Here is a 9,751-nt window from a genome sequence, read left to right as displayed (position 1 = left end):
AATATCGGCTAGAGCTCTCTTTTCACCATTATGGTTTTTTAGTAAAGCAGGAGCAGTTTTGATGATGCTAAACTGTTGACGCAAAAATCTGGTCTACCCTTTTTAGACCTTTGAGTACCTGTACAGGAAAAAGATAAAGGAGACCTTGGTTAGAGCAGGGGACCCTCTGATGCCAAAGTTAGGCTAAGAATCTGGGTCTGGTAGTATCGATGGGTTTTGGGTGAGAGATTTTACGAACCTTTACTCATGTCAGCAGATGTATTCATAATATTTTGAGGGTGGCGGCGTATATGGCAAGGCATCTTGGATGGTGATTGCGTATTACAGAAGATATCCTCAGTGAATATCTTGGAGGATAATTCTATCTTATCTTAATATACTGTGAGTGTATTTGAATTCTGACGTGGTGGTCTATCCGAGGCTGAACAGAGGTCGAGGTCGACCTCCAAAGTTGGTAACCTAGGCCGACCTCAGACGTTGAGGTCTTTTGGTGACCTCTGAGGCCGAGGTTATTTTTTGGCTCTCAAGCAATCCATAGTATTCGAGTCTGTATATCTGGTTAGTCCATTTTTACCCATAACAGAGACCATGTGAATGAGTTGATGGTCAAATTTATTATTACCAATGAAAGACCATTTCAGATGGTAGAGAATCATTCTTTTGTCAAATTATCCAGAGGCCTTAACCCCAGATATGAGAAAGTTTCATGTATAACAATAAAGAGAGTGTGCATGAAGAAGTACGAAAGCGAGAGGCTCAAGTTGAAAGGATAGTTGGAATCGATTTTTTGAATTAGCCTGATATCAGATTTATGGACGGTATCCAATCAACGAAAGGGGTATATGTCACTAACTGCCCACTACATTGATACCGAATGGAGGCTCTACAAGAGAATCATAAACTTTCGTTATCTTGCGACTCCTCACACTGGATTAATGATTTCAGATTGCAGGTACAAATGTCTTGTGGAGTGGGGCATTGAGAAGAAAATCTCCTTAATAACTTTAGACAATGCCTCTACAAATGATTGAGTGATAACGAATTTGCGGAACCAGTTTAGGGCCACCAGTGACTTGTATTTTAGTGGAAAGATATTTCATGTTAGGTATTGTGCCTATGTCCTAAACTTGATTATACAAGATGACCTTAAAATAATTGAGCCAACGATTGAGAACATAAGAGAGAGTGTGAAGTACATACGGGGGTCACCTTCACGATTATATACATGGAATGAGATCGTGAAGCGATTGAATTTGTCATCTCAAAGAACGATGAAGATGGATATCATGACACGTTGGAATTCAACTTTTGAAATGTTAGATTCAGCGATAGCTTTAAGAGATGCATTCTCTCACTATGCGTAGTATAATAGTGCGCATCTTTGGTTGCCTTCTGATGATGATTGGTCAAGAGCTGAATCAGTTCGCATGAGTGTCGACCTCATGGGAACTTCCTATGAGGTCAAGTTGTGTGGGCCCCATCGTGATCTGTGTCAAACATCAACACCATTAGTCAGATACACCATTCCATAGTGGCCCATGTGCTTAAAAATTAAGAAAATCCATGACTTGGGTGGGCCAGACCACATACGACAGTTGAGAGGTGTTATCCTCCTATTAAAATCTTGACAATCATTTAGTGGGCCCACCGAGATGTGGTTCACAAATCCAGCCCATCCATTGTATGTGTCCCACTTGGATGAGAGGTCATATCAAGTTTCAGCTATATTCAAAACTCAGGTGGGCCTCAACAAGTGCTTTTATATGTTTTAGGCATGTCTTCACATAGTTTTAGATGGTATGGACTACCTGAGTTCCTTATACGGCTTTTTTTTTGGGATATCCCATAACCTAAAGGGGAACCATCAAATGAACGGTGTTGATGTTCAACACACATCATGATGGGGCCCACATAGCTTGACCTGTATGAGAAGAATACAGTGAAGCTGAAAGAAATCACCGTATCTCTCATTTTCAACGAGATGAGGAAGAAGTCAAGTGATGATGACTTTAAGGCGAAAGGGTTAGTTGTAAAAGGGGGTCAAGGATGTGAGAGATCTATAGAGCGATCTCGGTCTAACGGGAAGAAAAATTCTATATCAAAATCAAAGGCTAAGGACGAATGTTTCTATTATGCCGTGTGAAGGAGAACTTCAAGAGATGCTACAAGAAAAGGAAGGATGACTTAGAAAGCAAAGGTAAAAGGAATACGGGCGAATCAGCTAGTGTAGCAAAAGAGAGCTTAAAAGGAGATCTACTCTCTGTCTCCTTAAGTATGAATCATCTTTTAGATACTTGGTTACTCGATTCAAGATGTTCGTATTATATGTGAACGGATAAGACTTGGTTTGATTCATACAAGTCTTATAATGGTGAGAGTTTTCTAATAGGTAATGACGTAACATACACGACCATTAGAATAGGGACCATCAATGTAATGATGTTTAATGGAGTCATACAGACTCATGGTGATGTCAGGCATGTCCTGAATCTAAAGAAAAATTTGACATCCTTGGGGGTTTTATATATGAACAGGTGCACGTTCACCTCATCTTGCGGTGTAATCAAGGTCACTAGATGTGTAATGGTGTGAATTAAGGGACATAAGATTGAAAATCTATACAAGTTGGTTAGGACCATGGTTATAGGTGAGGCTGCTACCACCTCCCACATGGAATCCATCACAAATAACACTAATATGTGGCATATGTGGCTAGGGCATATGAGAAATAGGGGCATGATAGAACTCCATAAACAGAAACTATTAAAGGGAGTTAAGGCATGTAAGGTGGATTTCTGCGAGCATTATATCTATGGGAAGCAGTGTAGGGTAAGGTTCAAATATGCTACACATATTAATAGTGAGGTACTCAATTACATACATTTCGATGTCTGGGGGCCAGTAAAAATACCAACTAAGGGAGGAGCACAATACTTCATGAGATTTATAGACGATTGCTCAAGAAAAGTTTGAGTTTACCTCTTAAAGCACAAGTTTGAGGTATTATCGAAGTTTAAATAATGGAAGGCAAAAGTATAAAAGAAAATCAGGAGACAAGTTAAGTGTCTCAAGCCAGATAATGGTACGAAGTATGGAGATGCAAAATCTATAAAATTCTATAAGGAACAAGGCATCACGAAGCACTTCTCAACTCTAAGGACCCCACGATAGAACGGGGTGACAGAGAGAATGAATATAACTCTATTAGAGAGGGCGAGAAGTATGTGGTTGCATATGGGGCTCCCTAAAAGCTTCTGGGCAGAAGCGGTTATCATGTTATGCTTTATTGTAAATCAGTCACCGTCTACAACGTTAAATTTCAAGGTTGTAAAGGAAGTCTAGACAGGCAAAGATGTCAATTACTGATTAGGATTAAAGATTTTCGAGTGTTCAGTATTTGTTCACGTGCAGAGTGGACAAAGGACAAAGTTGGATCCTAAATCTAGAAAGTGCATCTTTGTCGTTTATGAGAAATGTGTTAAGGGGTACAAGCTTTGGGATACAATTTTTTAGAAGGCGGTCATTAACAGAAATGGCATCTTTGATGAGGTATTAATGTTGAAGACCAACAAGGATATTGCAGGGAAGTCAGAAACACATAGTGATGCTAAGAGATTGTTAGTGTAGGTGGAGTCAGTTGAGCCAGTTACTGAGGATGAAATTCAACAAGAGCAAGAAATTGACTGAAACAATTAGCAAGAAACCTAGGAGAGTATAGTCAGGAACACGGAGACATGAACCATTATAGCTTCTATTTGATATGGGTTCGAGGACATTGTTTCTTTAATTTATATTGTTCATAAGGAGTAGAGATCCATCCACCTTTCAAGAGGTTAAATCTGAAAGGGATGATGACAAGTGGATGTCGGTCATGACAAAGAAGATTAAATCTTTACACAGGAATCAGACATGAGACTTGGTGGAACTTTCAAAAGGTCAAATGGCAATAGGGTTTAAATCAGTGTTCTAAAGGAATGAAGCATTAACGGAGAAAGATGGTGAAAAATTCAAGGCATGACTTGTAGCAAAGGGGGTACTCACAAAGGGAAGGAGTATATTATAATGAAGTTTTCTTTCTAATTGTAAAACATACATCAATTACGGTGTCACTGACTATGGTAGCGGAATCCAAATTGAAATTGGAGTAACTTGGTGTGAAGATAACATTCCTCCACAGGAATTTGGAGAATATTATTTACATGAAGCAACCATAAGGATTCAAGGAGCTTGGTAAGGAAGATCACGTGTAGGCTGAAGAAGTCACTGTATGGGCTTAAACAGTCTCTGAGGTAGTGGTACAAATGGTTCGATTACTACATGGTGGAGATTGGCTATGATTGTTGCGTATACTACAAGGTACTAAGGGATGGATTCTACATTCTATTGATTATGTTATATGTTGATGATATACTAATTGCTGTAAAGGATGGTAAGATGATATTCTTGCTTAGGTCTCCATTAAGTAAGGAGTTTGACGTGAAGGATTTGGGTACTGCGAAGAAGATCCTAGGTATGAAGATTCACAAAGATAAAGAGTTTGTGAAGTCATGGAAATCTCAAAAGGGTTATATGTAGAAGGTGCTAGAGAGGTTTCACATGAAAGGTGCTAAGATAGCTAGCATGCCTTTAGTAACTCACTTTAAGTTGTCATCTAGGTCATGTCCAAGCATAGAAGATGAGTTCTCAGACATGTCATGACTGCCATACTCAAGTGTAGTGGGGAGTCTCATGTATGTGATGGTTTGTACGAGGCAGGATATCTCCCAAGCAGTTAGCATGACTAATAGATATATGACAAATCTAAGAAAGGAGCATTTGAATGTTGTTAAGTGGATTCTCAGGTATCTTAAGGGCACAGTTGACATAGGGATCATGTTCGGGGGACATGGAGCTTCAGTTGGAGTTGTAGGTTACGTGGATTCGAATTATGCAGGAGATTTGGATAATAGGAGGTCTACTACAGGATATGTTTTCACATTAGCAAGCATACGGATATGTTGAAGATATACGATACAGTCTACTCTAGTGTTGTCTACTATCGGGGTGAAATATATGGCTAAGATGAAAGTATCAAATGAGGTATTATGGTTAAAGGATTTGATTGGAGAACTCATGTTGAAGTAAGAAACGATTCAATTGTATTACGATAGTCAAAGTGTTATCCATTTAGCTTTGAATCAAGTGTATCATGGAAGAACCAAGTACATCGACATGAGGTTTGTCATGCCTTAAACTCGAAAATCGGGTTCACAAAATTCTCGATTGCCGAATCTAGCGCTGACAGCCTCCGTAGTACCCCATTCTCGGCTTCCGACACCTATACACTAGGTTCCGATCTTGGGATCCTACAAGGAGGATTTTCAACATCATTTTAATTCGTAATGAGAATAACCATAAGCATAACCCATGAACAATAATCACAAGAACACCATCACAAAATTCACTATGGCTGATTATTGTTCATAGTAAATTTTTATCATAGTGAATTTTGTGATAGAATCTCACATCACAATGGGCCTCATATACATATATTGTGGTAGAATCTTATCATAGTGATGTGAGTACAATGCGTATGAAGGGAAATACAAGATGTGATAATAACGGAAACTCTTGAAGCTCGATTGCACGCTCCTACTACGTTGAAGCTACGGCTGCGTCCTGTCATCACCTGCACGCATCAATCATGCATAAGCTTATAGAAAGCTTAGATGGTGGTGTAAGTGTGTGCACAATATGAGCGTGCTTAGAATGCAATGTCAGAGTAATGCGGAATCATGCTGATGAGTACGTAAATGCAATCAGTCGTACAATGCTATGCGGTGCAAAACATGAATGCTATCGGTTATATCAAGGCCATGCGATGCAAAATGCGAGTCAAGCATGCCAATCCTCATCCACATAACAATGCAGCTCCTCACTAGAGCATCAAATATCAGTATGGTTCTCATTCTGGATAATCACCAGGGTTTAGTACCCTCCAAATGGCACTGCCCCTTTCCCAGGTGCGCAGTCCAAGTGAGCATAAGAAACCTCACTATCCGCTGGCCAATAGTCTGCCAATATCTATCCGACATGTCGATAGTGGACCAATTTACGAGCTAGTCAAACTCAGCCTAGCAATGCCCCCTACCCTTAGGCAACTAAGGCCACACCTCTTTCCAACAGACCACGACACAGTGGGAGACACGGCCTCATGGTATTCGGCCCTTATGCACTCATGTGTCCACTCCGTCTCGACGTTGGAGTTATCCTCTGGTACCATCGGGTTTAGAGATTTTCACCCAGAGACATCTATGACGCCCTGATGCTTAGAACAGTATTTTCGGTATCCAATCCAGCCATCTATGATGTATCTGTGGAGGCTATGGCCTTGATGTTGCTAGGGCATATAGTAATCACCATCACATAAATGCAAAGTGCATGAGTCACACTACCAGTCATGCAACAATCCTGTGGGTACTGCGTGCTCATGAAGGGTAACTCCGCTTATCTGGGAGCCCATAAACAATCTGCCCGAAGGCATATGCTATGATTAGTCACTCCTCATGTCAAGCATACATATGATGTGTATGAGCATGGATTATAGAACTATAATAAACATGTTATGTGGTGATGGATTCTGTTCATAACGAAGAGGGGCCTAGACGGCCTACACACTACAAGTATTGGACTATCAATGGGCCCTAGGGAGAGTTACAATGCAGACATTTAACCATCATTGCTCTTACAATGTGAACGTCAAACCATCATTGCTCCCAAGGCATGGCTGCCAAAACATCATTAAATATATTGTGGTAGAATCTCTCATCACAATGGGCCTCATATACATCATATTCGGCCCACACGAAGGCCTCACATACGTCTCATTGGACCTCATGTAAATCAAATGGGCTGATCAAATGGGCCGAATCAAATGGGTCAATACAAATGGGCCGAATCAAATGAATCAATCAAATGGGCCAATTCAAAAGGGTTTAATCGATGGGCCGAGTCAAATAGGCCGAGTCGAAAAGGCCGAGTCGAATGGGCTGAGTCAAATGGTTGAGTCGAGTAGGCCGAGTCGAATGGGCCGAGTCAAGTAGGCCGAGTCAAATGGCCGAATACACATCACTATGGGCCTCTACCCATGGGTTCCAAATACATCACAATGGGCCTCAACCATGGACCCCGATACGCCATATTAGGCCTCTCAAATACAACAAGTAGGTCGCACTACATAGGCCACACCATTCATCCATCAATAGAGATCATTTTTAGAGCATTATCCAAACAATGAATTAGATCAAAAGATTATTTGGACCATACCACAAATGGCAGTGGTGTTAATAATTTCCATGGTTAAATTTCCAGTGGGCCTCACCATAGGGTTTATTTCCCTTCCAGTCTGTTCATAAGGTCACAAAGACCTGGATTTAGGGGAAAAACAAATATCATATTAGTTCAAAACTTCTGTAAACCCAAAAGAGGTTTCAATGGTGGCCGTTCAATCCACTGTTTTCTATGGTGTGGTCCACCTGATAACTGGATCTATTTTATTTTTAGTCTCAACCCTTGAGACTAACTGCCATATGGATGTACGGTTTAGATGTAATGGCGGGACCCACAGAATTTATGGTCGTGAGGCAGCAGCTGACTGCTAGAATTGGGCCACCCATTAAGTGAACGACGTGGATACAACATATACAGCATTGTGTGGCCCACGCAGCTGTTAGTGCACGTACATCAGCCATGCGTGTGGGGTCCCACCGTGCAGTGGTGGGGGTCGGTGTGGATCAGGCCACGATTGGCCACATACTCACGGCAGTACAACAGCTATATGGCTGATGTAGTGCGCTGGCCAATTGACCATCAACAAAGGTGGGTCCCACGTGGGTGTGATGGCCCACCAGAGTATTTATTTAATATAAAATATTATATGATATTATATAATAATATATATCATGTATGTATATTTATACACGTGTGTGTAAGGGAGGGTGAGAGTGTTAGCATCCAGTGTTCAAAGACACTGGACGGACGTCTTGCTGAATGGAACGCATCCATCATGGTAGTCCCCACATGAATGGATGATCTAGATGTAATACACATCCATCATGGTAGGGCTCCACATGGCACATTACGCTGACATCATGGTGGGTCCCGAGAGCACGTCCAAACAACTGGATGGCTAGATAAACAGATGGACAGTTTTGATGTAACACACATCATATGGTGGGGCCCACATATACCAGCTTGGTGGCGTCAGTACACAAGCTATAAAGATGGTGGGACCCACAGCTCTTACTCACGTTGATACAGTAGCTAATTAGTTGACGTGAGGTACTCATCCAATCCTCTCTCACCGTCCGTGGATTGGATGGAGCGGATACAACACATAAGATCAAGGTGGGGTCCATTCGGGTGGGCCACACAGCTTCATCATCACCACAAGAAAATGAGAGAGAGAGAGAGAGAAAGAGAGAAAAATGAGGAAGGGAGGGACCCCGCCACTATTGGGCCCTCCTTAATACAATGCATACATCAAGTGGGTCCCACAACAAGTGGGCCCTTAAAATAAAAATCAACGGTGGATCACCCACCTATTGCACTCATCCTTGATCCCTTAGATTCCTATGCTCCTTGCCTTCAATTTTGATAGAGGTAGATGATGAATGGATGGTTGAGATGGGAGATGAGAGAATGGGAAAGTGGGCCACACTTGGCTTTGGGAGAGAGAGAGCTTGGACGTTGGAATTTTTTTGTTGCTTGGGATTTTTTTTTTTGAGAAATGAAGGAGAGAGAGAAGTGATGGGATGATAAGAGATGGAGTGATGGGTGATGGGTGATGGGTGGAGTGATGGATGAAGTGATGTAAGGGTTGACTTTGAGGTAGCTTATGTAAGAGAGAGGTAAGGGTAAGGTATGGGTTGCTTGTACTTAACTTGATGTGTGATGTGTACTTGATTGATGGGATTGATTGATTGATTTATGGGATAGGTCATAAAGATTCTCTCAAAATTCACATGCGCGGTGTTTTTCTCGAAATGAATGCGGGCCCATATCTTCTAGCCTGGGTATCGGATTAGTGCGCGAGTCACGGCGCGGTCGCAGGGGTATAAGTTTTAAGTCGAGTCGACTCTGATATATGAGACTCAGCTTAGGATCGCGTGCAAACGTAGGATACGGGACGGGTTGCCGAAATTCGACTGAAAGGACCGCGGAAGCCTATGAAACAGTACGGTCTATGATACAGGCCTTACAACTCTCCCCTCAAAATAAAAATTTCGGCCTCAAAATTTACACAATCATCGCAACTAGGCATAACTCATAAGGAAAAAGAAATATAGCATCTTCATATAAAATCGGAGGTAACATATAGGATACAATATATCATTAATCATCAAAGAGATAGGGATAGTGCTCTCGAATCTCGGTCTCGCGGTCCTAAGATGCCTCATCATTAGAATGATGACCGCACTAAACCTTCACTAAGGGAATGACCTTGGTCCGAAGGACCTGGTCCTTCCTATCAAGGATACGAACTGGTTACTAATGTAAGAAGCGTCCTCATGAACCTCTAACATCTACCAATCAATAACAGGAACGATGTCTGATCCACACTTCCTCAGCATAGAGACATGAAAAATGTTGTGAACGCCAGACAACTGAGATGGCAAGGCAAACTAATAGGCCACGGGACCAACGCGCCCAGTGATCTTAAAAGGTCTTATGAATCTCGGGGCAAGCTTGCCCTTCGCTCCAAATCAAACTA

This window comes from Magnolia sinica, chromosome 7 (assembly GCF_029962835.1).
Source record: "Magnolia sinica isolate HGM2019 chromosome 7, MsV1, whole genome shotgun sequence".
NCBI classification, from domain to species: Eukaryota; Viridiplantae; Streptophyta; class Magnoliopsida; order Magnoliales; family Magnoliaceae; genus Magnolia; species Magnolia sinica.
Note: the sequence above shows the minus strand (reverse complement) of the source record.